At 45.7% G+C, this 27874-nt stretch overlaps 1 protein-coding gene and 1 pseudogene across 2 annotated transcripts in view; both read right to left on the reverse strand.

Moving 5' to 3' along the window:
* Ncald (neurocalcin delta) overlaps positions 1-27874 on the reverse strand; it is a 383940-nt gene that overhangs the window by 134756 nt on the left and 221310 nt on the right. For both annotated transcript variants that reach the window (XM_087190755.1, XM_004850229.4), the window contains exon 3: positions 27077-27157. The gene's annotated coding sequence lies outside the window, so the exon portion shown is untranslated. The remainder of the gene's footprint in view (positions 1-27076; positions 27158-27874) is intronic.
* Positions 22978-23457, reverse strand: LOC101717305 (large ribosomal subunit protein eL34 pseudogene; annotated as a pseudogene).

Here is a 27874-nt window from a genome sequence, read left to right on the forward strand (position 1 = left end):
GATGTAGTTCTTACAGGTGACTTCCTTCAAGGCTGGATTGTACAGGAAGAGCAGCCCTGGCCCTGGATCCTCAGGCTGCCCCATCTCACTGGGCCATCGCTCCCAGATGTGCTCCTCCCACTGGGCTGTCATCTGCCATCACTAGAGCAGCCACCCGATCTTGGACGTTCAGCCTTTAAACCGTGCAGTAAGTAAACTTTATCACACAGCCTCATGTATTTTGTCCCAGCAACAGCAAAAAGGCTGATACGAGGTGGCGGATTAAGATTGAACATCTAGCTGCTAAGATTGAACATCTAGGAATCTGCAGCATTCATTCATCTCAGACAATAAACCCTAATGAGAACTGACAAGGAATGAGCACTGCTAGGCACGAGAGAATGGAGGTCAGTTGGCAGCCACTGTGCTGGTGCGGCAGGAAAGACAGGTGTCCCATACCCGGACCACAGTGAAGCAGCACTGGGTTTGAAGTGAGCTTGTCAAGACCTTGGCCACACGGGTCAGAGCCTCCCGACAAGGTTTCTGGGAGGAGACAGACACCTGGAGGCAACTCAAGTAGAGAATGCCACAACCCTGGGGCCTGCAGAGGGAACTGGCTTCCCGGCAGAGAGAAGAACGGCTGCAAAGGGGAGGCCAGGGGATGGCAGCGGTTTGTTCCAAGAGCTTCCAGTCGTGAGGAAATGGTGGGGAAGAGACTGAGCAGGAAGCCAGGCAGGTCCCAGACGTCCATCCGGGGAGTTGAGTTGGTAGTAGAGTTGACTGCGAGGCTCTCGGGTGCTCTAGTTTTGGTAGGAGGCAGGTGCAGGGCGGGCAAGAGGCAAGAAGACCTGTTAGGAAATCATTGCTGCGATGTACGTGAAAAAATACAAGGACAAAAATGAAGGCAGTTGTTCTGGGGGTGGAATAGGGGAGCATTGAGTAGAGGGGTGGGAGGGCGCCCGGCTGTGAGGCTGGTCACCTGAAACCAGGGAGGGGAGGAGGCAGCACGGTCTGAGTCATCTGCATGGCACGGCAGGCACGCCACCGCCCACGTGGGAGTCTCCTCTCTCCTAAGCACAGGAGAGCAACCTCTCCCCTCTCGCCGCTGGGCGGGAACACGCAGTGGGCTCATCCCTGGATGGGAGTAGAAGCCATCTGTGTCACTTGGGGTGGAGCATTTTGTTGCTGATGTGATAGCACTGTTCTAGGCAAAGTGAAATATGACAATTTACGTCAATACGGAAGCTTGCTGCACAGTGAGCCACACATGCTGTCCCCTTCGATCCAAAGCCCTGCTCTTCGCCAAGGCAGCTGAGGTCATTCGAGTTACACAGCCTTGCAATCCGGCCAGGTTCGGTCCCAGACTCCCCAAGGCCATTCGCGGTGCCCTGCCACGACCCTCACAGACTCTTCACCAGATGTCCTGACCACCCCATCTTCCACAGCCAGTTCCGATGTCTGCCTTCAAAGCCTGGAGACACGGTAAACTACGCCCCCCCCCCCCCCCGCTGGTAAACCATTCTTGCAGTGAGCTTGTACATACAGCCCTTTACTAACTAGTATCTCTATGTTAAGCTGCTTTATCATTATTTTTTTTTTGAGACAGGATTTCCCTATGTAGTTCAGTGATGATAATGTGACTAAGACAGGAATTAAGGGACTGTAGTGGAGTATGGTCCCGAGGAGTTATCTTCACCTTCCCTTATAAGAAGGTAATCCCCAAGTCAGGCAACAGCAGTGTAAACAGCATATTGTTTGGAAATACAAAGGCAGTGGTAGGCTATGACTGATTTGTACCAACTCCTAAAAGCTGTTAAATTTTCAGGAACGTTGTGAGTGGCTTGTTCAACACAGCCATTATTAAAAATTAAATTAAATTATTTAACTTAAAGTTAAATAAATTACATTAAAGTCAAAGTTAACAAATCTCAAAACTCACCACTCCTCTTGAAGTGGAAAAGCAAGGAACAGATTTGCCCCTGGGAGCCAGCCCTGCCATCCACAGATTTCAGCCCAGCCGGGCTGGCTTTGGACTTTTGGCTTCCCGCACCGGAAGGTGGTAACTGGTGCTGCGCTAGGGCATCTCTCGTGCTGTAGCACAAGAGGAAGCTCCTACAGGGGACTCTGATCCTCTGGACTTGAATCTTGGTACGATGACGAGGCAAGGCAGATGCCATCTCCTGGCCCCAGGGACCGCTCCCTGTGAGGCTCATTAAATTCCTGCCAAGCTCGGGCCATCGGGTACCCAGCTCCCACTGGTTGGGCCCAGGTTCCCTCTATCCATCGGCGCACAGTATATGCAGAAATGCTAAAGCAGCGCTGCACACAGGGATTTGGGAGCGGAGGGAACCAAAGACTCTTAGAAACCCAAGATGACACAGCTCAAGCAAGGATACAAGTGCTCTGCCTCACAACAAATAAGGATATGAAGATTTTAGTCTAAAAGAATAAACAGCTTCCATGGCAGTGAGTCATGAGATGGGGCAGTGCTGAGCCCCAGTGTAAATTCGCACCTCTGATTTCTGCAGTGTTCTCCCTCCATTGGCCGCACTTCAGGCATGCAGGACCCACGTGCGGCTCTCAGACTCCTAAGCTGGGTGGGCACACGGGGACACCAGTGCTCGCCAGCCACACCGCCACTGTGAGCATTCGCAGCACCAAGGTTCTGTCCACTGTTTTAGGGTTTGTTTCCCCGGACAGTGCCGTGTAGACAGACGATACAGTTCTCACATTCAGAGGTTTCTAACCAGTTAGGACCTTATCGTTATATAACTGTCATTACAAAAAATAATTCCTTAACTTCGCAAAAAGACCCAATTCCAGATGTCCTTAAGCATAAACACGACCGTCCCATTCTCTGATACACTGTTTCTGCACATCTTCATGGTGACATCTGGCCAAAAAACTAGATGGTACCATGAATTAAAACCATCAAGAAACAATGTTTCACAGACATGACTACAATATAAATTCACAGGGAACTAAGCCAAATAATAAAAATTTGATTAGACAGAGCTTCTCAGGAACGCAGTTCTTGTAAAAATTAAAGTATATCCACAGACAGTGAGCTACGTGAGCAATGGTGATATTTTCGGGGTCCAGTGGATTTTCCCTAAGCAAGTTAGACCTTGGGGACTGCAGGAACAAGGCCTGTAACTTGGAGGCTGGATTCACATGAACCAAATTTGCTTCATTCTGATCTGCCAGGCCTCTCTTCGGCTCGACCTTTCCAAGTCTGGACAAGAGTTTGAAAATATTTAGCATATGCTTCCCTTTACCATGCTTTGTCTAGAAGTAAGGGATTCAAATGAAAAGCAAGTATTAAGGAGTGCTTGGCTTCTATTAGCATAATAAATAAAGAACAGGATTTTGCTTAAAAATTTTTAAAAAGACAAACACTGGAGCTGTGAACATTGCTCGCAACATTGGCTATTGTCCAGCGGGAGTTTCCCAAGAGGGGCAAGAGACGAAGGCCCCACCTGGGGTAGCGCAGGGGCAGCTCATGGCCCTCTCCTGGCTCCCTGAGGTCACTGCCCCTGACTTCCCAGCTCTTTCTGGCAGTCTGACTTTGTAGAAAAGTGCTGACAGTGATCGATCTGCTAAACACTCGCTCTTTCCTGCATACACCCTCTGCTGCTCCTTCTACAGATTATGTGGAAACGAGGCAGGAGCTGGTGTCCAGTCATCGCCCTGGTGGAGGAGGGTGTGGAGCTGTGGCGCCAGGGCGGGTGTGGGAGCCCACCGTGCCGCACGTGAGGCTCTGGCTTCGGATCCAGCAGGAGGCGCCTGGCTGCTTTCTCACCTGGCCCTCGAGCATCCTTCCCTCTCCTGCGCGGGCTCCCCATTCCCACACTCAGCTGCCTCTTCTCCCTTCACCTGTCTGGTGGGACACGTGGGACTGAGGCAGATCGGGGTGTCCCTGTCACTTGTGACGATGTCTGTCACCGACCTCGAGGCTCCTCTGTGGCCACTGGGCCTACGCACTCCATCGGGACACCAGTCCTGCAGTGCAGGGGAGGTTTCTACCGAGGCGTCAGCCTGGCCTCTGCCAAAGGCTGGCTTTCAATTTTTGGAAAGATTGGGTTGGATTCCCCTCCCCTTTCTTTTGGCACATCTTAGAACTATGTTTCTCAGAGGGAGAGAGAGGGAGAGAAAGGAGGAGGAGAACGAGGAGAAGGGAGGGAGGAAGGAACGAACGAACCCAGGCTTCCTCCACTCTGCCCTGATTTTCCCCAGCCAGAAGGGCTGAGGCCTGTGCTCCGCGCTGTGACAGGTACTCAAAATAACAGGGATCAGACCTTCGGGAGGGCTCAGTTCTTCCAGAGTGGAGACGATTCCTCATCTGTCCACTTATATAAACATCACATTGGGTAAGCATTCCATCCCTGAAGGACACATACACACTCTGAGAAGACAAAGCACGCCTGGCTGGGACGTATTTAGACGGAGAAGGAGAAAGAACCCCTGGGGCCAGGACAGTCAAAGACCCCCCGGGAAATGCAGAGCATCCCTGGGAAGTGTGCCTTGCCAGAGAGAGAGAGAGAGAGAGAGAACACCAGGTGTTTAGAGGCCCAGAGAGCGACCTTCCAGAAGTACTGCTGTCAGGCTCCAAAGCCCAGCGTGGAGTCAGAATCACAGCAGAGGGGTCCAGGTCTGGGCCTTTAGGTTCTAGAAGCTCCCAGTGGCCCAAGCACACCCTCTTCCAGTTGGGCACACGGTGCGCTGCTCACCCATCAACCTCAGACACACCAGACAGCCTGCGCGCAGCCCTGGGGCAGCCGGGACAAGTGCTCTTCACTTTCCAAGGGGTGATCGCAAAATACAGTGAATGTTCAGAATAAAAAAATAGGGCCGGGGATTTAGCTCAGTGGTTTCGCCACCTGCTGCACAAGGGCAAGGACGGGAGTTCGATCCCCGGTACCAAAAAAAAAAAAAATGCTCAAAATATTCTTCACTGCAAACACACCTACCCCACTGTTTTTGGAAATATGCTTTTTATTACTGTGATATATACATATATATATATATATATTTTTTTTTTTTGGTACTGGGGATCGAATTTTGGTCCTTCAGCTTGTGCAGCAGGTGGCGAAACCCCTGAGCTAAATCCCTGGCCCTATTTTGAGCATTTTAAGGAGAGTTCATGGCAATGTGTCTTCTACTGTAATACATTTTTAAAAATTTAAATATTTACTATATTTTGATCATACTTTACTAATCAATGATTTATAGCAATTCTGTCAAATAAAAGCATTACAATGTGTCTTTATGCATTTTTAATCTGTTTAATCTGTTTTTAATCTGCATATGTGATGATTAACTTCATAAGGTCTTATAAGATAAATAAATGAATCAGATGCTGGCAAAACAAAAGAGGGTGGAGGGAAATAGAAAAAACTAATTGAAATGTGTTATGTACATGTAGCAATTCCCTACATGAACGTACCCGCCATGTACTGCAAACATGAACTAATAAAAGTAAAATTAAAGGAGATTTTGCATAATGAAAACTCACTTGTTCTTAATACCACTTTAATCAATGAAATTTTATCATTGTAGCCAAACTTATACCAAAGATTCAAGCAAATAAGATAGTGTGGGGTCCCTTTCCTATTTTGTTTATTGGGGTTTGGAGTGTGGAAATCCCATCTCTTGTCTTCTGACTTTGTGTTAAAGAGCTGAGGGGGGAGACAGTCTTAGTCACCTTTCCTGTCGTTGTGACAAAAAGCCAACACTCATAACTTAAAGGAAGACAAGTTTATTTTGGCTCACAGTTTGTAAAAGTTTCAGTCCTTGCATGGTCGGCTGGCTCTGAGGCAGGACCACATGGCAGAGGGGCCTGGTGGAGGAGAGCTGCTCATGCCATGGTGGGCAGGAAGTGGAGAGATCAAAGGAGGAGCCAGGAAGGAGGTAAACCCTTCCGGGTCACACCCACATTGACCCACCTCTTCCAACCAGACCCCACCTCCTAACGCTGCGAGCTATGCGCCTCATCATCCAATCACCTTCCAAAGGTTCTGCCTATGATCGTACAAGGCTTTAGGGGGACACCTAGATATAAACTATAATAGAGACCCTTATCCTGCCTCCCCACTGGGCCACTGTCCTGGGCAGAAGCCGTGTTTACTCCAGTCAGGGCTTTGGGGACAGGGACTACAGGTGCAGCTCCAGCCCCTCCTCACTTTTGTCTTTCGGGTCTGACTTCAGGAAGCATGAATGTTTGTGTGGGCTCTGCCCGTGTTTAGGGAGCAGTGTATACTGCGGGTGAGGCCTCCAGGTGCTCTCTCCCTCTCTCTCTCTCTCCCTCTCTCTCTCATAGTAGTACAGCAGTGCACTCCTCTGCTTAATACCTCTCAATAGCTCCTATCGTAGTGGAATGAAAGCCAAAGTCTTTACTGGCCACAGGTGCATCCCAGCAGCAGTAGCACCCAGGAGGCCCTGGGTTCAATCCCCACACAAAACAGGACGAACACAAAGAGCCCTACACAACCTGGCCCCTTTCCTCCCTGACCCGTCCATCCCTCCACCCACTCTCTGCCCCCACCACTCAGGTCCTCTGTCTTGGGTCTCAGCCTGGCCCCCTCATCCAGGGTCCCCTTCTGGATGGAAGTGGCCCTGCTCTCTGTCTAAAATCCCATGCTGCCCCTGACACTTGTGTCCCTACTTCTCCCTCCTTAGCAACAAGCACTATTTAAGATACTATGTATTTTATTTATTTATATTGTTCTTTAAGTATCAAATTCATAAGGGCATGACTTTCTGGTGTGTCTTCTTTCCTCCCATACCCCAAGTGCCTGGCACCAGGCAGAAGCTCAAGAAATACTTGCTGAATGACAAAATGACTGTGAAGTGACTTCTGAGAAATCTCTAAAGGGCTTTTGGATTTTACCTTAATGAGTGGAACTTTGATTCCTTTAGATTTTTACTTCATAAGGATAGTAGATTTTGATTTTGAACTCTAATTCCTTTTGGATTTTTAACTTTTGTGTTTCTGTGGAGTAATTTTACTGGCAGAATAATTTAATTTTAGACTATTTTGTTTGGGTGACATTCATCCTGGAAAAGGGTTTGTGCCTAAATGAAGGCATCACTGCCATGCTGTTGGCATTTTATTAATACTTAATATTAGTTAATGTTATCTGAAGAGCTGCAGGGATAACCTGTTCATCTGTGGATACCTGGATGCAGCCCTCCACAGTTCATGCATCCAAGAACACACTGTCTATGCCTCGGGATCCTGTCCTCATTTATTTAAACTGAGTCAGTCACAAATGGGAAGCTACATCTCACCCTCATGCTCATTTTTGTTGTTACTGCTACTTCAGCTTGCACAGTTTTTAAAACAAAAGTAGATCTTGTTTTAGGCAGCTTTCCATCTATGGCAAAATCCCTCACAATAACAATGTAAAGGACAAAAGGTTTCTTCTGGCTCACGTTTTCAGAGGTTTCAGTCCATGGTCAGCTGGCTCCACTGCTGTGGGTCTGAAGGGATGCAGAAACATCATGGAGGAAAGGTGTGGTGGAGGAACGTGGCTCACCTCATGGTGGTCAGGAAGCAGAGAGAAAGAGAGAGAGCCAGAGAAAAAGGGGCAGGGACACGGCCCACGCCCGTCCACTAGGCCCCATCTCCTAAGTGTCTGTGACCTGCCATAATGCCATCAGATTATAAGCCCATCATTGGGTCAGCCCATTGATGAAGCCAGGACCTCAAGGTCCAGGCACTTCCGAAAGGCCCACCTTTAACACTGCTAGACTGGGACCACGCCTCCCACACACGAGACTCAGGGGCACATTTTAGATTCAACCGTAGCAGATTTCTAGTTCTGTTCAAAACACCCCAAAACAGCATTGTGGGAACCCTTCCTTAGGCCTTACACTTCCTCCTCATCCTTTAAAAGGGGCCGACGGGCTCCCCTCCCTTTGACCAAAGCCCATCTCTAGGCATCTGCTCATGTCGCCTGTGTGCGAATCAGTACTGTATTCCCTCTGGTACCCGCCTCTGCACTGGGCCCTAGGGTCAGTGGGCTCCACTCTAGTGTTGTGCGGCTGCTCTGCCCCTCTGAGGTCAAGGAGTTCCAGAGGCAAGGGCATGTGCCCACAGGGACCTGGCACTGGCCTCCCAAACCTGACAACCCAGGCAGCCCAGGACTCCCTGTCCGGTTGGTTGGCCTCAAGGACCTATGTGAGCCCTTGCCTGGGTAAGTCTTCCCATGTGTATGTGTAGTGCGTGCATGTGTGGTGTATGTGTGGGTGGAAGATGGAGTGTAAAAATAGGAAGCTGCAGAGTCCACACATGTTGACGGCTCCGAGGATGTCCCCGCCCCAGTCCCTGTTACCTGCCGTGGTAGGGAGACGGCACAGACGGGGTAAGTGAAGGCTTTTAGGATGGGAAGGTTATCCTGGGAGGCCAGCGTGGGTCCCTGCAATTACAAGAGTTCTTCCAGAGAGAAGCAGAAGCTCAGGGTGAAGGGCGGGAGAGGTGGTAATGGAAGCAGAGGTTTGAGTAATGGGCGAAGGGTCCGAGAGCTAAGGGACGCTGGGGACCTCCAGAGGCTGGAAAGCTGGGCCTCCGGAAGTAGCACAGCCCTGGGGAGACCTCGGCTCAGAGTGGGACTTTCAGGACTGTAGGTGAATCAGCCGGGGCTGTGGTCGGCCACTGGGTCCACAGCGAGCTTGTCACAGAGGCCGTGGGACACTGCCCGGGCACCTCATCGTGGGAGCCAGGGACGCAAAGGGAAGAGGGGAGGGTAGAGGTAAGGCTTCCTCTAGGCTCTCACCACAGCCAGCTCAAAGATCACTGACTATGCAACGAGGGCTCAGAAGATGCTATGCTGATGAGACCCTAACCCAACATCTACACGGGTCTTCCAAGGTTTAGGGTCACATCTGTGCAGGCCCCAGCTCTGGGCACTGTTCCTGCAATGATATTCAAGTCATCGCTCCACGTATGCATCGGTTATGAAATTACTCAGGAGTGGGCTACAAAGAATAATTCCCTCAAATCATGATAAACCAGATGCGAGGAAGTATAATATTTTATTGGGGCTTGATTTCATGCATCTTCTTGACAAGCTTCAAACCAAATTTCTCTGTATCAAATTTCTCAAATATTTACTTGTGTTCTCTGTTTCCAGGAAGCAGACACTATAATATGTTATTCTACAGTTTGAAAATTGAGGAAATTAAAAACAGAAAACACATCAGGCCCTCAGCATGGGCAAAATGGTAATTCCCCAGAAGAAGAGAGGACCGAATCCAATGCTGTGGTCCTTGCAACTCAGACACCACACACACACCCCCACACACACCCCACCTCTTTCATAAACTTAACACTTTTCCCTACATCAGAAATGTGATGCTGGGGTAGTTTTGATCTACAGAAAAGTGACTTTTCCAACTAAAGACCAACGCTAGAAATAAGGGTATCACAGGATGGACCAAACAAATGCTAATAAGAAAATGTTTCTCATCTGGTCTCTGCTTTATCTGAGGGGATTCTGTTGAACTTTGGTTTGGTTATGCATTTACCCACAACAGTCACTTCGTTCACATAAAGCTCATAGGAAATAAACGACCGATAATAAAATCATATAAAAAGTGTACATTCGCATCTGGTTCTTTTCGGCCAGATGGTTTACGCTGTTATTTGTTCGATATCCCAGGAATGGTTCGGGCTAGTGAGGGGCGCCAGGTCACCGTTCCCTCAGGGGAGCACTCTTCTGGAAGCAGCCAGCCCGAAGTGCTGCTCCTGAGATTCGCGGGCTCTACTCCAGCCTTGGGCAAAGCCTTGCCATGGTCTGCAAATTCTGAAAAGTCTGAAGGAAGTCTGTTCTGAGGGGAGGCAGGAGAGACATGTCTGGAGAAATGAGATTTGGGCCATGAGTCTGCTGCTAATGGATCCAAGAACAAAACAGAGATGAGAAAATAAACAGGGAAGAAGGAGAAGGGCCCTGCAGAGGACAATGTGTTAACCAAAAGAAGAAAAGGGAAAGGTAAAAGTGTTCCTCATTTATCTAAAGAACATTTGGCAGAGATGGACCTGGAAATGTAATTTCAGATGAGTGTTCTCTCGAGTCTGGAGAGAGACCAAGACTTATAAATATCCCGGTTGAGCTTTTGGAAGAGCAGCCATGGGAGTGCCTGCTGTGTGCTTTAAGTGCAGTTCAATTCTTCGGTTTCCCTCGGGTTTTCAACAGCGTCTTTGGCAGGCCTGCCGGGCCAAGGGCTGTGTTTTCGGGCCCAATCCATGCTCTCTGCTATGTGGACGGTGCTCCATCCCCTCAGAGGGAGCCTCCCAGTTCCTGTCCTCTCTTGAAAAGGATGGAAACCGCATCAGCAATCCCTCCTGGTGGCACTATTTTTAAACAGAAAAATCTGGAAAAATCCAACACAATGCAGAAGCTTCCCCTGTTTGGCCCCTGTGCATCTGACTTGGCTCCTGTTCCCTTCATCAAAATGCTGTGTTGTCCCAGGCCATCAGCTTCTACAGGGGCCGCGTCCACTGCAGGTCAGGCCAGCGCGGTCCCTGCAACGGGCTGCGGCCATCTGCAGGCCGTTACCTCCGCTGTGTGCCAGGGGAGATGTTCCTAAACACAGATATTTTCTTCCTCTGGAATCACATTATCCAAAACGTATTTATTCTCTAAACCTCCCAGACCTGTAAGAATGTGTGGGGCTGAAGCAATCAGGCCTGCATTTTGAAAAAGGCTAAGAACTTTCCCTGTCTTCATGGAGCATGAGAGGATTCGAGGGAAAATCTAAATGGTTTCTAATCCTGTCTGTCTAGTGTGCTAAATTCCTCCTTCATGCCCAGGCAGGGTCTGACCTGCTCAGAGATGAGCCAGGAGCGAAGTTCACTGAAGGATGCGATGCCCTTGGACCCTCAAACCAAGCACTGGGGAGATCCAATCAGTCCTCCCCAATTATAGGTGATGCTTAGGGGAACTTGCAGAGTCCAGAGTGCAAAGTCCAAATGAAGGCAGAAGCAAGGACTTCCGGAAGTCTCTTACCATTTATTTAATCCTCTGTTTCCCTGAGCAAATGCATTTCTGCCGGCATTTCCCCCACCACCCCTCTTTTTCTGCGGCTACTTTATCTCACTCAGTTCATTGTTTGCTCTCCAGCTCTTCCTTGTGTTTATTAAGCCAAGAAAATATTTCTCTTTCCAGGGCTCTTTTTCCCCTCCCTCAAAAAGAAGGCTCAGTCACTATGCCCCCCAGTCCACTCCACTGGGAAGCCCACACCCTCGTGGGAAGCCAGGACTGTCACTGAGAACAGCTTTTCTCTCCTCCCCCAGTGGGGAAGGCTGTGCACTGACTCTCAGATGCACGTCCAGCCTACAAGTCCACAGCTCTTACTGCTCAGGGCACTTCGGGGTAAACTATGATGCAGGGATCGCTTCCTAAAAGACATTATGCAAAAAGTGACACAGATAGAACCAATGAAAGTCAAGAAGGCACAGTGGAGTGGAATGATTTGGTACTGGGAAGGACAGACATGAAGTCATCTCCTGGCTCTCCTTCCGTCTCCTCTGCAAAGTTTCGAGCTCAGTCCAGGTGGAGGGTGGGAAGCAGCTGTTACCCTGTGATTCAGCAGGACAGGATGCACAATTTCACACCAGGGAACAGAAATCTGTAGCCATGTCACTCTGGATGGAGAACTCCAGTGACCAAGGACAGCACTGCCATTAAATCTGCACCTAGAAGCACTCTGGTCCAACCTTTTCCATCTGGAGGCCAAAGTCTAGAAAGACCACATGTCTGGCCCAGAGTCACCAAAGAGAACAGCTGCAGAACTGGAATGTGTGCCCCAACTTTCACTCATTCTAACTCTTCCTACTGGCTCATTGCTGCTAGATGATGGTCTTTCTGATGCACAAGCCTTACCTTCTTCCTGACTGTGTGGCCAGATTTAATGTGGATGGCACTAGATGAAGTCAGAGAGATGGCAGGGCAGGGGAGACTGAGTCAGGACTTCTGGGAGAAGTCCCGGGAGAAGGCAGAGTTGATAGCTGTATTAGACACTAGGGAATTTGCAGTGAGCAAAAGAAAAGTCTAGGCCATCATCAAAATGCAGGTCTACATTGTAACAGGGGAGAAAATCTAGACTCTGAAATTGCAAACCACTTATGTCTAACTGTCAAGTAGTGGCCAGCGTGATGGGCTGCACACTGGGTCATCTGGCCCTGTGGTCTGGTGGCCCTTCCAGCAGCACTTCCCACCACCTGCTCTGGCCCAGTCACCAAAGGCCCCAGCAGAGCAGCTGCATTTTTCTTACTCAGTTGTTAAATTCCTCTCCTTAGTGAAGGAGGGAGAGAAGGCAGAAAGAGGAGAAAGCAAACTGTCCAGGAGAGGGAAGAGGAAGGAATGGGAGCAATGACTCTCCTACAAGGTATCTTAAATCTTGAGCTGTGCCAGGCTGAGTGCATTGTGCACACTGATCTTTTACTATTACTGCATCATGAAATGGACCCCATAACTGCATAATAAAAATGGCTAACCAGTCCCGAGCATTTGCTAGGTGCCAGGAAGTGGTCTAGACACTAACCAGCTTGATTTCACTCATTCTTTACCACAACCGTATGGCACAAGTACTGTTATCTTTCATTGTAGAAATGAAGAACTGTGTGTTCAGAGAGGTTAGGTCATTTGTTTCAAGTCCCACAGAGTCAAGACACACATGTCACTTGGACTCTGAAGTTCAGGCTCTTCGCTCTGTGTTTGGGACCCTTTTCCAGACAGGGGTAGCAGCTATTGAGAGCTGTCCAGCCATGCACCACTCAAACAGGATTCCCTCCTTGCAAATGATCATCTCGGGATGGGCCCTCACATCCTTTCCTTGTAAATATGGTTTTCCAACCTCTCTGCCCTGGCATGCTGTCTCCCCTGGTCACCAGGATCACAGCTCTCTTGGGTGATTTTTGCCTGGTTTCCATCACTACTGTGGTCTCTCTATCTTCCCCAGCACCACTCAGCCTTTTAATTTTCTATTCATTATTTAAGCCTGCACAGAACAATTTTTCAAAACATCCAGTTAGCAAGCACACAGAGGGAACTGGTTCCATCATTAACTAGTGAGTCTAGGACATAACAAAGCAAAAACTGCCATGCCCAACCTGAATGAGACCCTCTTGGCAAACACGCAGCCCACAGCAAACAACAGGAAGTCACTAAACAGGGCCATACTGCCCTCAGTAAACAGAACAGATGGCCATAAAGAAAATTTAAGACAGAATATACAATCTTCCTGGGGCTGAGGAGTCCAGTATTGTATGCACACCTGCTCTGACCATCCTTGGACCCTCAGTCACAAACATTCCGCTGCAGATTCCTTAGGATTATAGCACCCTTCCCAAATCATACAAAAATTTAGCGTCTCTCCCAGCCAGCTACTGAAATCATTCAGAATCTCAGCCGTGTCTGCACCCAGACAGAAATAAATCCAGCCTTTTTCTCACACAAAGCATGTGTCAGGCAGTCTCTTGTGCACCATTTGTGACAAAAACAAAGCCAAGGGAGGGGAAAGCACTGAAAACTGTAACTGAGGAACATGCACACACATTCAGGAGCCTTCCCTGGAAGGGCAAAGAATTAATCCATCCCCTCACACCTGCATGTTTTAGGATTGAACAGACGTCAATCACAGGGTCCCAGCCTCAGTCGGACATCTCTCCCCTTCAGTACAAATGGCTGCCTTGATTCCAGTGGTGGATGATTTTTCCCAGTCGCTTTGACAATGGAGCTTGGTCCCTCTTTCCTCCCAAAATTGTCCAGGTTTCTTCAGAGACAGTTGTTTTTGCAAGATGGTCCTGGCCCCTGGGATTTCTTGCTCTTCTTAGTGCTGACTAGGATTTACAAGATCAAGCTAAGTATTATAGACAGCTAAGTTAGTTAAAAATATCATAGGCAGTGATACAGGGCTGGGCCCTCAAGGAAGTCAGTCCAGAAGACAATTGTGGCTGGAGGTACATTCACTGAAGCCCAGGCTTCACGACAAAGAAAATTGACTACACCCACATGCTTCCTCTAGGGATGAACAGCAGTGACTGATATTCTCAATAGGCATCAATCACCTAGAGTGGGGGATCGAAATCTCCCTAGCCCATTCCTTCCTGGAAAGTCCTTGTTCATTCCATGCATGCTTGCTACATGACTTGCTTCCCTATTTGATCCCCATTTAATCAATATTACCTAAATGACTATACTTGTAATCTTATTGGCTGACCATAGTTTTGTCCCACCTCATACTCACCTTGTGATTTTCTGTTGGACCAATATTACTGAAGCGACTGTATAGTGTGTAATCTTATTAGTTAGCTATAGTTTTGTCCAACCTTACACCCAGCTCACCTTGTGAGTTTGCTCTATGAAACTCCCTTGAGAAGCCAGATCCCCGGGCAACCCACTTTCCCACTTTTTTCTTCTTAGACAGAAGCTATCTTTCTCTCAATAAGTTCTTTCTACTCTTAACCTCTGTTGTTCCTATAATTCATTCTTCAATTTTAGAGAACATGAACTCGACATGTCAGACATCTAGCAGATTATAAGGTATTTCCCTTACATTATTTGGAGGTCCATATACCATACACCCTATTTCACTAGGATGACTTTGGAAGCAAAGAATGGGAAAATAGGAGAGGGATGCCAGGATTCTCAGGCACGCACTTGCGATCCTAATTTGGAGAAGAAAGAGGGCTGCTTGGAAGTCAATCCAGATCAAATTCTCCCAGATACCAACTTGTTCTCCAGCACACAAGGTGAAGTGCAAAGGATGGGGCAGTGCTAGCTCTGCTATTAGTGAAAGTGTTGCCTTTTGTGGGAGGAAATGAGGATTATGCCCACTTCTGGTTATCAGGGACTCTAGTTACTGCCTAAAAGACTAGAGCAGCCTGCAAACTATGACCGCACATTCCCACATGTTGCAGGGGTGATATGGCTACAGTCATACTCCCCAGTAGTGAAAACAGCAACATTATACAGGACCTACGAGCTGCAGAAACTCTTTACTACTTTTCTTCTCTGTACCCTAATTTTCCTCTTGGTTCTAGGCTGAGCCTTCAGGGGAACCCTAAACCCACCGCACCTAGCCACAGACTGGGCACTTTGCTGGACCCATGGGAGTGGACACAAGCAGTACTGAAAAGGAAAAGGAAAATATCCGCCAGGACTTTTTTTTTTTTGGTACCAGGGATCAAACTCGGGTCCTTGCCTTTGCAGGGCAGGAGGCAGAACCACTGAGCTAAATCCCCAGCCCAAACCAGGACTTCTTAATGTAGGGAAGGGCAAAGGCCTCAGAGAGCTTTATTAAAAATTAACAGGGCCGGGGATTTAGCTCAGTGGTTTCACCACCTGCTGCGCAAGCACAAGGACCCGAGTTTGATCCCCGGTACCCCCCCCCCCAAAAAAATTAATAGACAACTTCGACCTCTGTAGCCAGACTCAAAAGGAAAAGGCAGCTAAACTCCAGCAACTGGAAACACAAAGGCAGCAAGACTCCGGTAATTAGGAAGACAAAGGCAGAGAAACTAGCTCTGGGAAGGTCCCAGTAATATGATTAACATGAGAATCACAAACTCTCCCTTAATCCTTAAACCTAAGTAACCTGTCCTTAAGGGCCCCACTCATAATCTTAACCCTCCACCAAAGGACAGGGAAAGGTCACATGGCCAGAAGAAATCCTCAGTTAAAATGCAAGACAGGCCTGGGAGCCAATCCGATGCCAGGAGCCTACACAGGAAGAAGAAACCTTATAAGAAGAGCTGGTGGCCAGAGCCCACAGCAATCCACTTTCGAATTCTCCCCACTCTTTCCCAGTAGCTGCCTGTCATCTCTCCCTTCCTCCTTTCTTGTCTTCAAATAAATTGTCTTCTTTTACTTTAAATGTGGCCTCCTCAATTCCTTACTGACACCAAGTTTAGGAATCTCAGGGCCTGCTTCTTCCAGCAAAGCAGTGGTTTGCGCTACACACCTGGACATTACAATAAGACATGCTGTGCATTGATGCTGCAGCTGTTCCTGCTCAGAAGCATAAATACAATTTTGCATGTTGCTAAGAAAGCTTGCATTTCTGTCCTCTAAGATTGCATTAGTAGCACAAGATGGGTCAAACTACATTCTTTGAATAAACTGCCTCCACAGCAACCAATGGCTTTCAACACCAAGCAGAAGCGGTCCTGTGTCCCCTGGCAGGGATGTGTAGGAGAACTCAGCAGTGAGTCTCCTGTGGTGAAGTCTGCAGTTCTCTAACAACACCTTCAAGTCTTCAAACACTTCCCATCAAGACAGGCAAAGGCTGCTGGAGTAGAGAACAAAAAGAAGCTGATCCCAGAATGAGCAGTTGGGATTTGTTTGCTACTTTTACATTTGAGAGAAAGCTGCTGATCTAATAAAGCAAGAAAATGCTCAATTTTGAATTCCTATAACACCAAACTGTTACTAATTATGGTTCTGGTCATGTGCCATACATTTCCCAGAAATACACAGGTGTTCCATGGAAAAGTAAGTGGCTAAAAAGGGTGGGAAAAAGATATAGTAAATGGCTTTGTTTTTCTGGCTGTTGACTTTAATATAATGAAATATTCAATTAAAAATATGAGCATTCAACTGCAAATTCTCTGACAACTTCAGAGAGACACTCTGGAACTACTGAAAGTCGGAAATGCGGGTTGAAATAACACTTTCAGTAATTTATTATGAATATCTTATGTTTTCTTTTCTTTACCTTGTGTTTTGTTTTGGTTTTTGTTTTCTGATACAGGGTCTCACGATGTAGTTCTGCCTGGCTTCAAACTCACAGTGGTCCTCCTGCCTCAGTCTACAGAGTACGAGGATTACAGGCATAAACTACTGTGCCCCAGCTTAAACATTCTAAATTTTGAAAAATGTTATTCATGCCTCAGGTGTTTTTCCCAGTAGAAGTAACAGTGGTAGATGCTAGACCAACTCCACATGACTGATTTTAGAAATGCTCCTTCAGGTTGTTCAAAGTTTCAATGTATCCCTTTGGGTGGCATAAAATGAACCTAGTTAAAGTTTTAAATATAGTTTTTTGTGTGTGTTTTTGGAGGGGGATTTCTTGCACTAGAAATATATTCCTCTCAGACAATATTGCCATTTAACAGGATAATTGTTTTTAGGTTTCTTTTAAGCTCCTCCTATTTTATGTATATGAACTTGAATCAAGCAAACTTTTGCAACTATCTAGTAAAATAGAATTAAATTATTGATCAAGCAATCTTCTTGTTGTAAAAGTCCAGCAACCAGTAGAGGTGAGGGCAATGTTTTATGTTGGTAGGTTTTATACTAAACAGTATATATTTTTACAATAAATCAGCCTGTTGGATGTGGTGGCCTATATTCCCAGCACTTGGAATGCTGAGGCAGGAGGATCCCCACACGTTCAGGGCCAGCCTGGGCTAATAGTGAGTTCAAGTCCAGTTTGAACTATGTAGTAAGACCCTGTCTCAAAAAAAGGAAGAAAGAGGCTGCCATTCCATGCTCCTAGGGCAGAGGAGGTGAGCCACGTGGGTGCCAGAAGCACTCCCCACCACCCCCCGTGGAAATGAAAAGACACATAAACAAGCCCCAGAAACAGACTTCCGGATCACCTACAGCAACCCCAAAGGGAAACAAGATGGAACAATCTGATACTCAACCACCTGGACTCTCTGAACTGGCAACAAAAGAGGATCTGGGAAAAATGAAATCAGAAATAATTACTCAGATAACAGCAAAGATTGTGCTCATAGTGCAAGACATGATTAATAAATCTAGAGAGGACACAGACAAAAAAATAGAGGATCTGAGGAACATGATGGAATCCCAACCTAGGAAACAAATGGAATCCATAAAGATGATGCAAACAGATTTCCAGGAGATTAAAAACTCCATTGAAAGTCTGCACAGCAGAATGAACCAATGTGAGGATAGAATTTCAGATATAGAAGATAAGATTGCAATTAGTGACCAGGAAAAGAAAAACTGCTTTAAAATTGTAAGGGAACACGAGAAATCAATCCAGCAGCTGCTAGATGATGGAGTCAATGAAGAAAGAGGAGAGAGTGCAGGTGACATAAAAAAATTGTTCACAGAAGTGATGGCAGAAAACTTCCCAAGGAGGGGAAAAGAACTTGACATACAGATAGGTAAGGCACATAGGACTCCAGCTAGCCTTGATCAAAAAAAAATCTATTCATAGGCATATAATAGTTAGGATTCCAGAAATCCAACAAAATTCTACAAGCAGTGAGAGAAAAGAAACAAATCACAAAGGAAAGCCCATCAGAATCACAGCAGACTTCTCAGTGCAAACCCTCAAGGCAAGAAGAGCTTGGAGTGATGTATTTCAAGCCCTAAAGGAAAACAGCTTCCAACCCAGATTGATGTGCCCTGCAAAACTATCTTTCAAAAATTGATGGAGAAATAAGATACTTTCATGATAAAGACCACCTCAGGAACTTCATGAATACCAAACCAGCACTCCAAACAATTTTAGACAATATCCTAGGAAAAGACAATGAGGATCACAACCCCAGGAAACCCAGCAGAATGAATCCATTGGGCGTGACAAATTAAACGCAAAGGGGGAGAATCCAACAAAAAGAAAAAGTCATGACAAGGCTTTTAAAACCTTTAACTTCATCTCCCTAATGAGTGTATAATTCAATCTTGTTATTGTACTGATTAGTATTTTTCTGATTCTAGAGTCGCACACCTTTCCTTGTGCTGGCTATTTATCATTTTCTTATGTCTACTTTTTAATTGGGTTGTCTATTAATGAGCTCTAAGAGTTCTTTATATATTCTGGTCATAGGTTATATGCATTGTAAATATGGTCTGTTTAAGGACCTCTTTTCATTTTAATGATGTCATTTAAAGTTCTAAATTTTGATGGAATCTCATTTATCAATTTTTTTCTTTTTATACATCATGTTTTTTGTATCCTAGGTAGTTCTTGCCTACCCTAAATTCATAAACATTTTCCCTTATAATTTCTTCTTAAAGTTTTATACTTTTAGGCTTTCATATTTAGGTTCATAGATCCCTTCAAGTTATTTTTATGTATGGAAATAAAGGGTTGAGGTTAATTTTTTACATATGGATACCAGGTGTTCTAGTGCCATTTGCTGAAAACACTATCTTTTCCTCTGCTCTTGAAATGAGTTTATAGTCTATAAAATGCTAATGTTAAATAACCTTTCAAAACTCAGTGGACCATATATGTGTGGTTCTATTTCTACAGTCTGTTTTATTCAAATGATCTATATGTCTTTCCTTACACCAACGCTGCCTTGATTTCTGTAGCTTTAGAAGAAGTCTTAAAATTAGGTACTAAATGTCTTCCAACACTGTTTTTGTTTTTGTTTTTGTTTTAACTTTTCTAGGTTCTTTGTACTCCTACATAACTTTTAAATTTCAATATCCAATTCTTCATTTATAGCAAGTATACACAGACCTGAATTTTTATATATACCTTGTGTTTTCTAATCCTGCTAAATTCAAATACAAGTTCTAGGAGCGCCTAGAGATTTCTTAGTATTTTCTCTGTAGATGATCATTTCATCTCCATATAAAGATTTTGCTTCTACCTTGCCAATCCTATCATAATTGTGTCATTTTATTGCCAGACTATTTTGGTTTGGGCCTAGGTTTCAAAGTTTAATGGACAGATAAAGAGTAAGCATATCTGCTCTTGTTCCCCACCTTAAGGAGAAAGCATTGTATCTTCTCCATTCATATAAGGCGTTTTCACTGGAAGTATAGAGTACATGTCTTTAATCTGTTGAGAAGGTTCTGTTCTACTTCTAGTCTCCTGATAGCTTTTACCATGAACAGCTGTAGAATTTAGTCCAATACTTTTTCTCCAACTAGTGACAGGATCCTATGGCTTTTTCCTTTCCTCTGTTAAAATGATGACTTTTGGGCATGGATCTTCCAATGCTGAACTAACACTGCCATCCCTATAACAAAACCACTTTCTACATCCTGCCAGATCTGACTTCTAATAGTTTGTGTTGTTAAACAAATTTCTAGCTATGTTCATACTTTTTTCTTCTATTATCTTTATCCAGTTTTAGGACTAGCACAATGCTGATTTCCTAAAATGAAGGGAGAAGTGTTCCTTCTTTTTTCTGCTTTAATTGTTTGATATAATTTATCAGTTAAAATGTATATGAGCCTGCTGTTGTCATATAGGTAGGTTTTCAAGCTAGGAATATACTTTCTTTAATAGGTGCTATTCAAATTTTATATTTCCTCCAGAGTTAGTTCCATTAATTTGTCTTCCAAGATACTTCTTAGAAGTTGCCAAATTTATTTCAAAACAGATTTTTGAAATATGCTTTCTATATCCTTTTATATTCTGTAAAATCTGTGGTAATGTCTCCTAGGTCTTGATATTTTAAATTTAAAAATATATAATTGATATTGTGTAATAGGAAGTAAAGGTATAAAGGATCAGGGGAAGTGGGAGGGGTAGGGGAAAGGAAAGAAGGGAAAAGAAAAAATATGAGAAAAGGAAAAAGATGGAAACAAAATCTTTGCAAATAGGGAAGGGTGGAGGGGATGAAGGGAGGGCAGGGGAAGGGGGAATAAAAGAAAACCAAGATACTCATGTAATGGTAAAAGATCCCAATGATGAATGTAACTGTATTTTATACCTAAAATGTACCAATAAACTTAATGGGGAAAAAAAGGGAGGAAAGAGGGCCGGGGATTTAGCTCAGTGGCACCACACCTACCTCGTAAGCACAAAGTCCTGAGTTCGATTCCCAGTACAAAAAAAAGGAAGAAAGAAAGAAAGTTTAAAAATAAAATAAGTCTGAAAGTGTCACACACTCCTAATTTCTGTTATAGTCAAGGCATGGGAATCCTGTTGGTGCTAAAATGTGATCACGCTGTGACCCAGGTTACCCAGAGCCAGGTGCCATCACCTGTAGCATGGTCACCCTGTGTGTAGTAAACGTGCTTGCTGTGTGACAGGCAAGCCAGATGCTGGGTTGCAGCTATGAAAAGAAGCAGACCTGGGCCCTATCCTCAAGGAGCTCATTTTCCAGAGCACTGGACTTACTATCAACAGCGAGGTTAGGTAGGAATATTATAGGGAGTCAGACAGGCTAGGTCCTCAGAGAAGTCAGTGCAGAAGATGAGAACACATTACAACTGTGGCTGGAAGCCAATGAATGAAGGCCAGGCCTCAAGATGATGATGGAAGGACCACACCTACCTGCTTCCCCAAGGGGTGAATAATACTGGCTGATACTCTAAAGAAGCATCAGTCACCTTGGGCGGGGGACCAAGACCTCTGGACCTGTTCTTTCCATGCACACAAGCTGTGTGGCCTGCTCCCCACTGGATCAGTGTTACCTAAGTGACTGTACTTGTAATCTTATTGGTTGATTATAGTTTTATCCCCCCTTGTACCCACTTCGTGATTTTACTCTATAGAACTTCTTTGAGAAGTGGGCTCATGGGCAGCCCACTTTCCGGGTCCCTTCCTGTCCCTCTCAAACAGGAACTGTCTATCCCTCAATAAATATTTCCTACTCTTAACCTCCGTTGTTCTCAGGATTCATTCTTTGGTTTTAGAGAACATGACCTCTAACAGGTTGGGAGCTAGATCTCTTTCCCCTACGTCATCCCTAGACCAGACTGGACCAGGCTCAGCAACGAAAGTAGTCATCGCAAGTCCTGCTTTAGACACTGACTGCAGGTGACGTCACAGCAGCTCCAGAGGTGCAGTCCAGGTGCTTGGGCTTGGCCAGGGCAGGGTGCTTTGGGTACTGTGGAGCTGTGTGTTGAGATCTGAGCAGGATCTAAGCACCAGTCCCTGACAAGAACACCCACACTGCCCTGTGACACACTGGAAATTTTAAAATAAGCCCACCCTCCTTACAGAGTTTGAGAAGCCCTAGTTGAGTGCTTTCAAAGCACTATAGGAAAGAGAATGAGACTCCTAAATATCCCTGACGGTGATGGCAACCCACAGAAACTCTACTTCACAAATAACACTGGCTTCCTTTGAACTGCACGTAACACTGAGGCAGGAGGCCTTTCCATGAAGTAAATCATAGCAGTAAGAACATTAAAAACAATTTCCTTATCGGTGTCACATCTGCCTGGCAAACATGCGCACTCTTATGTCTTCCTGGGCGCTGAAACACATTGTCGTAAATACCACGGCAGACAATCTAATCATGGATAATTAAGTGGTTCTGGAATGCCATTCCTTAGCTTTACAGGGACAGAGCACATTCTTTCCATTTGCAGGAACTTCTGATTAAACCACAGATATTGTGGGAACATTACACCAATATACTATGATAATAACTTACTCAAGAATTGTCATCCAAAGATGCAAGAGCATCACTTTTTTCTCTCTACTGTCCCCAGATTCCTACAAAACTAGAATTGACCTCAACTGATACACCCCATTTACATTTCTGTGTGTCACTGAAAGGCTACTAATTCTTGCAGCTGACTGAATTGACGTCCTTTTGCCTATACTCAGGTAGTGACGGAGGGTGATTTTGTCCCTCCCAGGAGACACTTGGTAATGTCTACAGTCAGAGGTCATGACCGCAGTCACAGACTATGGGCACCAGGATGCTGCCAACATCTGACCATGCCCAGGACAGCCCTTGCAGCAGAAGTGTCCCCTCCACATGCCCTCGGTGTCCACTGCAGAAGCGTGCTGTAGGGAGACATGAACACCCCCAAGGGTCCTCCTTCCAGAGGATCCTGGCCTATGCTGTGATCTGAATGTTTGTTCCCCTCAAATTCATACGTGGAAACCCTAACCCCACGTGACAGGATCAGAGAGCAGAGCACATGATTGTGATTGCGTCCCGAGGGCAGAGAGCTACGAGAGCTGTGGTGCCTTCCAGAGCCACCCACCCCTCCAGCATGGGAGGGCACAGCACCGTCCACCTGCCAGGAGACAGGTCCTCAGAGAGGCTGCAGCCACTGGCACCTTGAGCTGAGGCTTCCCAGCCCCTGCCACTGGAAGAAATCCACTTCTGCTATTTTTTTTTTTTTTACGGAACAAGCCCGCCCATCTTTTATTACGCAGAGAGCTTCGTTTATTTGGCCTTCTGACTCTGTGCTTGTGCCTTCAGCACTTACACCACGATTTTCTGCTGTTCGATAAGGAAAGCGCACTTGATCCTGTCCCGGACACACCTGGCGCACAGGGAGCCACCGTAGGCCCTGCTGACGTGCTTCTTTGTTTTAGACAATCTCATGAGAACTTTGGGCCGCACAGCACGAATCCCTCGAAGCCTGCCCGGGCACACGCCACATGCAGATTTGGGGGCCTTCCCAACCTTCTTGGTGTAGAGGTAAACAATTCTGTTCCCTGGGGTTCGGGACACCCTGGTTTTGTTAGAAGCCATGTTGTAGGAAAGCCTACGGCAGTAGGTCAAGCGCTGGACCATTGTGAAAGCCTCTAGACATCGTCCCCGGAAGAAGCCACTCCTGCTCTTTACAAGCCACTCCATGTGGGATACTTTGTTGTAGCAGCCCAAACAGACTATGACAGCACAGACAGAAATCATCGCTGACTTATGTGCTCTTTCTCATGTGAGAAAGAAGTTCTTGAAGATTAAAATAGGCAGTCATTACAGCTCCCATTGATACAATAAACGCCTTACACCAAATCCTCTGACCTTCGCAACCGAGACCTGAAGGCCACTTCACGGTCGCTCCGGTTCAATAACAGTAATACTTTCTGTGCAGATACGCTGGCTTCACCATGAGGAATTCATCAAGCAGAATTTCAGGTCCGACTGAAACCCAAAATAAGGTTCCAGGGATGTGGTATTTTCTGAGTGCTAAGTCAGGATGGCCTTAGGATGGGAATTCGGGAAAGAAATACTACTTAAATGTGCACATGGACTGTAAGGTGTGACCCATTCTCGGGGACGGTGAACGTGCCAAATCTGTGAGCCACATGGAGTGTCTGCTCAGGTGTACCATGCTCTTCTTGTGATAAGAAAGATTAAATTGTTCTGTCTCCGATCCTTCTCAGTTAGCACTAGCTCGGTTATTTCCACACAGGGACCTGCGTGGCTTTCCCACTGCTGCAGAGCAAGATGGGGAGCTAGAAGGAGGACACAGGTACCACTAGCTCCTCAGAAACAAGATCAACTAGTACAGACCCCACAGCTCCCTCCTTCTGCTGTTTTCCTCTTGGATTTCACCAGTCTTTGGCTGTGAATTGAGTGCTGTGACGAGGGCCTGTCCTCAGCCTCATCTCAGGCTGCTAGAGCAGAAAATATCATTTCATTCAACAAAAGAATAACTGCCCTGGGTTGCAGTACAGTAGATATTTACGCTCCATCTGAAGACCACTCACACCACTTATTTATAAATGAAAACTTACTATAAACCCTCCATTTCTGCTTACTGGCATGTCATCTGCCTGCTCCAATAGAATTTAAGATCCATGTGAACAGGGATGTTTTGCTTCCTGTTTATTGGCTGATTGGGTGAGTGAATGATGAATGAATGAATGAATGAATACTTTCTCTCAAACAGCAGAGCCACTATAGAACTGCAAACTCCCTTTATTTTTACACAAATGACAGGAGACAACAAGACTCATTCCTGAGTGTTACAAATCACTTCATTTACCCTCTACTGGTCCCTGCCACCTTGCTGGCTGTCTCCTGCCCTGTAGCTTCTTGCTTTCCAGCGATGCTGCCCTGGATTCCACTCCCAGGGAGCTCCACACCCACCACACCTACCCCAGGGCTCTGGTGCAGAAAACCTTTCTGCCCATTTCTAGCACTTGCAGAACCCTCAAGGGCCACCTGCCCTGACCCACAGTGGGACAAGGTGGGAGGGCTGTATTTCATACTTTCATGGCTCCCTGTCACATTTTTCTTTTCTTTTTGCCATCTGAGTCTTCATCCATCACATCTGTTAAGTATCTTTGAGTGACTGATTATCATCTCCTACCCTAGCCCTGCTGTGTTAGCCAACTCTCCGTTGCTGGAACAAACACCTGTGATAAATCAACTTATGAAGAGAAAAAGTTGATTGGGCTCACAGCTTCAGAGGTGCCAGTCCATGGTCGGTTGGGCCCCCTGCCTTTGGGCCTCCGCTAGGCAGCAGATATGGCAGAATGTAGTGGAAGAAGCCATTCACCTCACAGAAGCCAGGAGGCAAAGACAGAAACAAAGGAAGGGGATGAGGCACCAATATTTCCTTCAAGGGCACACATTCAATGACCCAACTTCCTCAATAGGCACCACCCATTAAAGTCCCACTATCCCATATCTCTATGGGCCGAGGACCAAGCCTTCCACACATGGCCCTCAGGGGACATTCCAGATCCACCACTCTACTTAGAGTGGGCACAAATCGTGCCTCCCTTTTCCCCATGAATACCCTGTCACCTAGCATGTGCCTGTCACATAGCCAGTGCTCAGTCAGTCGATAGTGAATAAATGAATTGTATTTCAAGGAGTATGACCCGTTACCAGATGCACGAGCACATGTCAACCCTGTAAGTCTTCCCCAGGTCTCAAGCAAAACCTTCCAGTTCACTGAACCATCACTGATCTACTGAAAGGTACCCACTATTCATCTCCACGACACTAAGAAGACTTGTCATAAAATTGCTGGGAAACCAACTGCTCTCTTTCTATTCTTTTTCTGTATAATAACAGAAAGGCAGTCAGCCTTGTTTTTCACTGAATTTATTAGCTGTTCTGTATTAAGCGCATGACTGAGTGGAAAGCAGTTGACAAGGAATCGATTACTTGGATGATTGGTGCTCGCCTCGGTGCCTGCATCTGAAACCTGGGGAAGCAGCCGTGAGCCGCCCTGAGGCCAGATGCCTGCCCTCTCGGGCTCTCGGCCTGTGAGAAACTCGGTCCACCATTCCTCCAAGCGAAGGTGTCCAGTCAGAGAAATGGGTGTTTTGTGATAATGGGGCATTGAAAATAAAGTAGTGAGCCCTCAGCTGAAGAAGATTAAAACATCGGCCATTACTTTTAAGAGGAGAAGGAGGAAACAGGTTGTGAAAACTGCAGAAAAATGCAATTCCAGGCCTATTAAATTTGGAATAAATACCTTCACTTTTACTTTCTTGTTACAATCAGATAAGCCACACTGCACGTGTAATAATCAAGCCATAGAGAGTTAATGGGGGGGGGGGTGGAGTGAAAAGAATCTCAATACATTTAAGTTTCATTTTGCATCAACCTAGCTCCCTTCCCTGTAATATCAGCAAAATTTTAAAAAAAGTTTTCTTCTTGTCCCTATTTATTTTATTCTTGCCATTTGTTCCTCATATAAAACTATTTGGCCAAGAAGATATTCGATTAACAGTCACACTGTGTTCCCAACAGGCACGAAAAGCATTACTGGAGCCCAAGCCCTACCACCTCATCTATAAATCGCTGGCTTGCATCTGGGGCCATTAGCTTATTTTGAAAAATTTCCAAGAAACTCATATAGCAGTAGATTTTCCTTCCTGAAAAGCCAATTTCCTAAATATTCAATGAGATGGCTTCTGAGACTCATACCAACAAATTAGGAAGGTGGCAACACTCCCATCTTAACAGGAAATTCAGTGCTGCTGATGCTGCTGCCCTAATGGTGCTACCACAGATTTCAAAAGCTTTACTGAATTAGAAAGCATGCCATCCACTTGCAGCACAACGTCCTCTCCAATTTTCCACACCAGATGAGCAGCTTTGGAAAGTAAGAAGCACAGACTTCCTTTGTTTCCAGGAAGCAACAAGCCAGATTTTAACTTCATTATCATATCTCCTCTTTTGTTTTGTTCTAGTAAATCTCCCTAATACTTACATGAGGTTTGCATTTAATTAGTCACCACAGAAGAGAACAGGGATTTTTCTAAAACTTAGAAGAGTGTAAAGCTTCCTTTTGTAACATACAAATCCATCAAGAATTAAAAACGCATATGGATAATACCCCATGGCATGACAGAGATAAGCTACTATTTTCTCTTCGTCAAATACAAAACCAATCACACAACAACCTAACCAGGATGCACCTTCGCCTTCTGACTCATAATTTACACCATCGAGCACCCACACATTTCAAGAGGTTAAAAATTTAAAACTCACAGTGTGCAGCCACGGAGCACCTCGGATCTCCAAGCCTTGCTCTGTGTCACGACAGCTTTCGTCAGCAGCAAGACAACAGCCCTGCAACGGAGATCAGTCATAGTGAGTGCGCTGCTACAACATTTCACACCACAGGAAAAAGGTGAGCTAAGGCTGTTACTTTTATTTCTTCTGTAGCTGCCTTCGCAAACAGGAAACAGGAAACACACCTACAAGAACACGGGTAAATCTTAGCCTAATGGTGTTTGGCTCAAAGTATTCAGGGTGAGTCTGGGACCATGGGGTGACAGGCATGGTCCCCTTCAGAGCAGGACCCGGGCCCAGCACTTCCCAGCCTGAAGGGCTTTGAGCAGATGCTCTGCAGACCTGTTACTGCTGGAGAAATGGGCCTTCTTACACGCAGGGCTGCAGTTTTAACTCTGGAAAAACTATAAGCTGCAGAACAAACTTTTTTATATACAAATATATGCATAATACATATATATATATATTATCTAAAATACTGAAGTTACCTAAATAAATTATATAATAATTTAATTTTTTCTGGGATGGATATAGAAATCATCATTTAGGAATCTTTTGGATACAAGTAAAGAAAAACAATCCAAACACTCACAAATAACAAAACATGGTCCATTGAGCTGGGAAAAAATAAAACAAAAGTATAGTTGGCTTTGGGAAGCCAGAAGTTTGCTGTATCATTTGATTCCCTGCAGTTCGGTTGGCAGGCATTCCCTGTGGATTGAATTCACCATTAGCTGTGTCTTAGTCACTTTCACATCACCAGGACACAAGACC

The sequence above is a fragment of the Heterocephalus glaber genome, unplaced genomic scaffold (genome assembly GCF_053883595.1).
Source record: "Heterocephalus glaber isolate CG9 unplaced genomic scaffold, H.glaber_assembly_v1.0 deba00001556, whole genome shotgun sequence".
In the NCBI taxonomy this organism is placed as follows: domain Eukaryota; kingdom Metazoa; phylum Chordata; class Mammalia; order Rodentia; family Bathyergidae; genus Heterocephalus; species Heterocephalus glaber.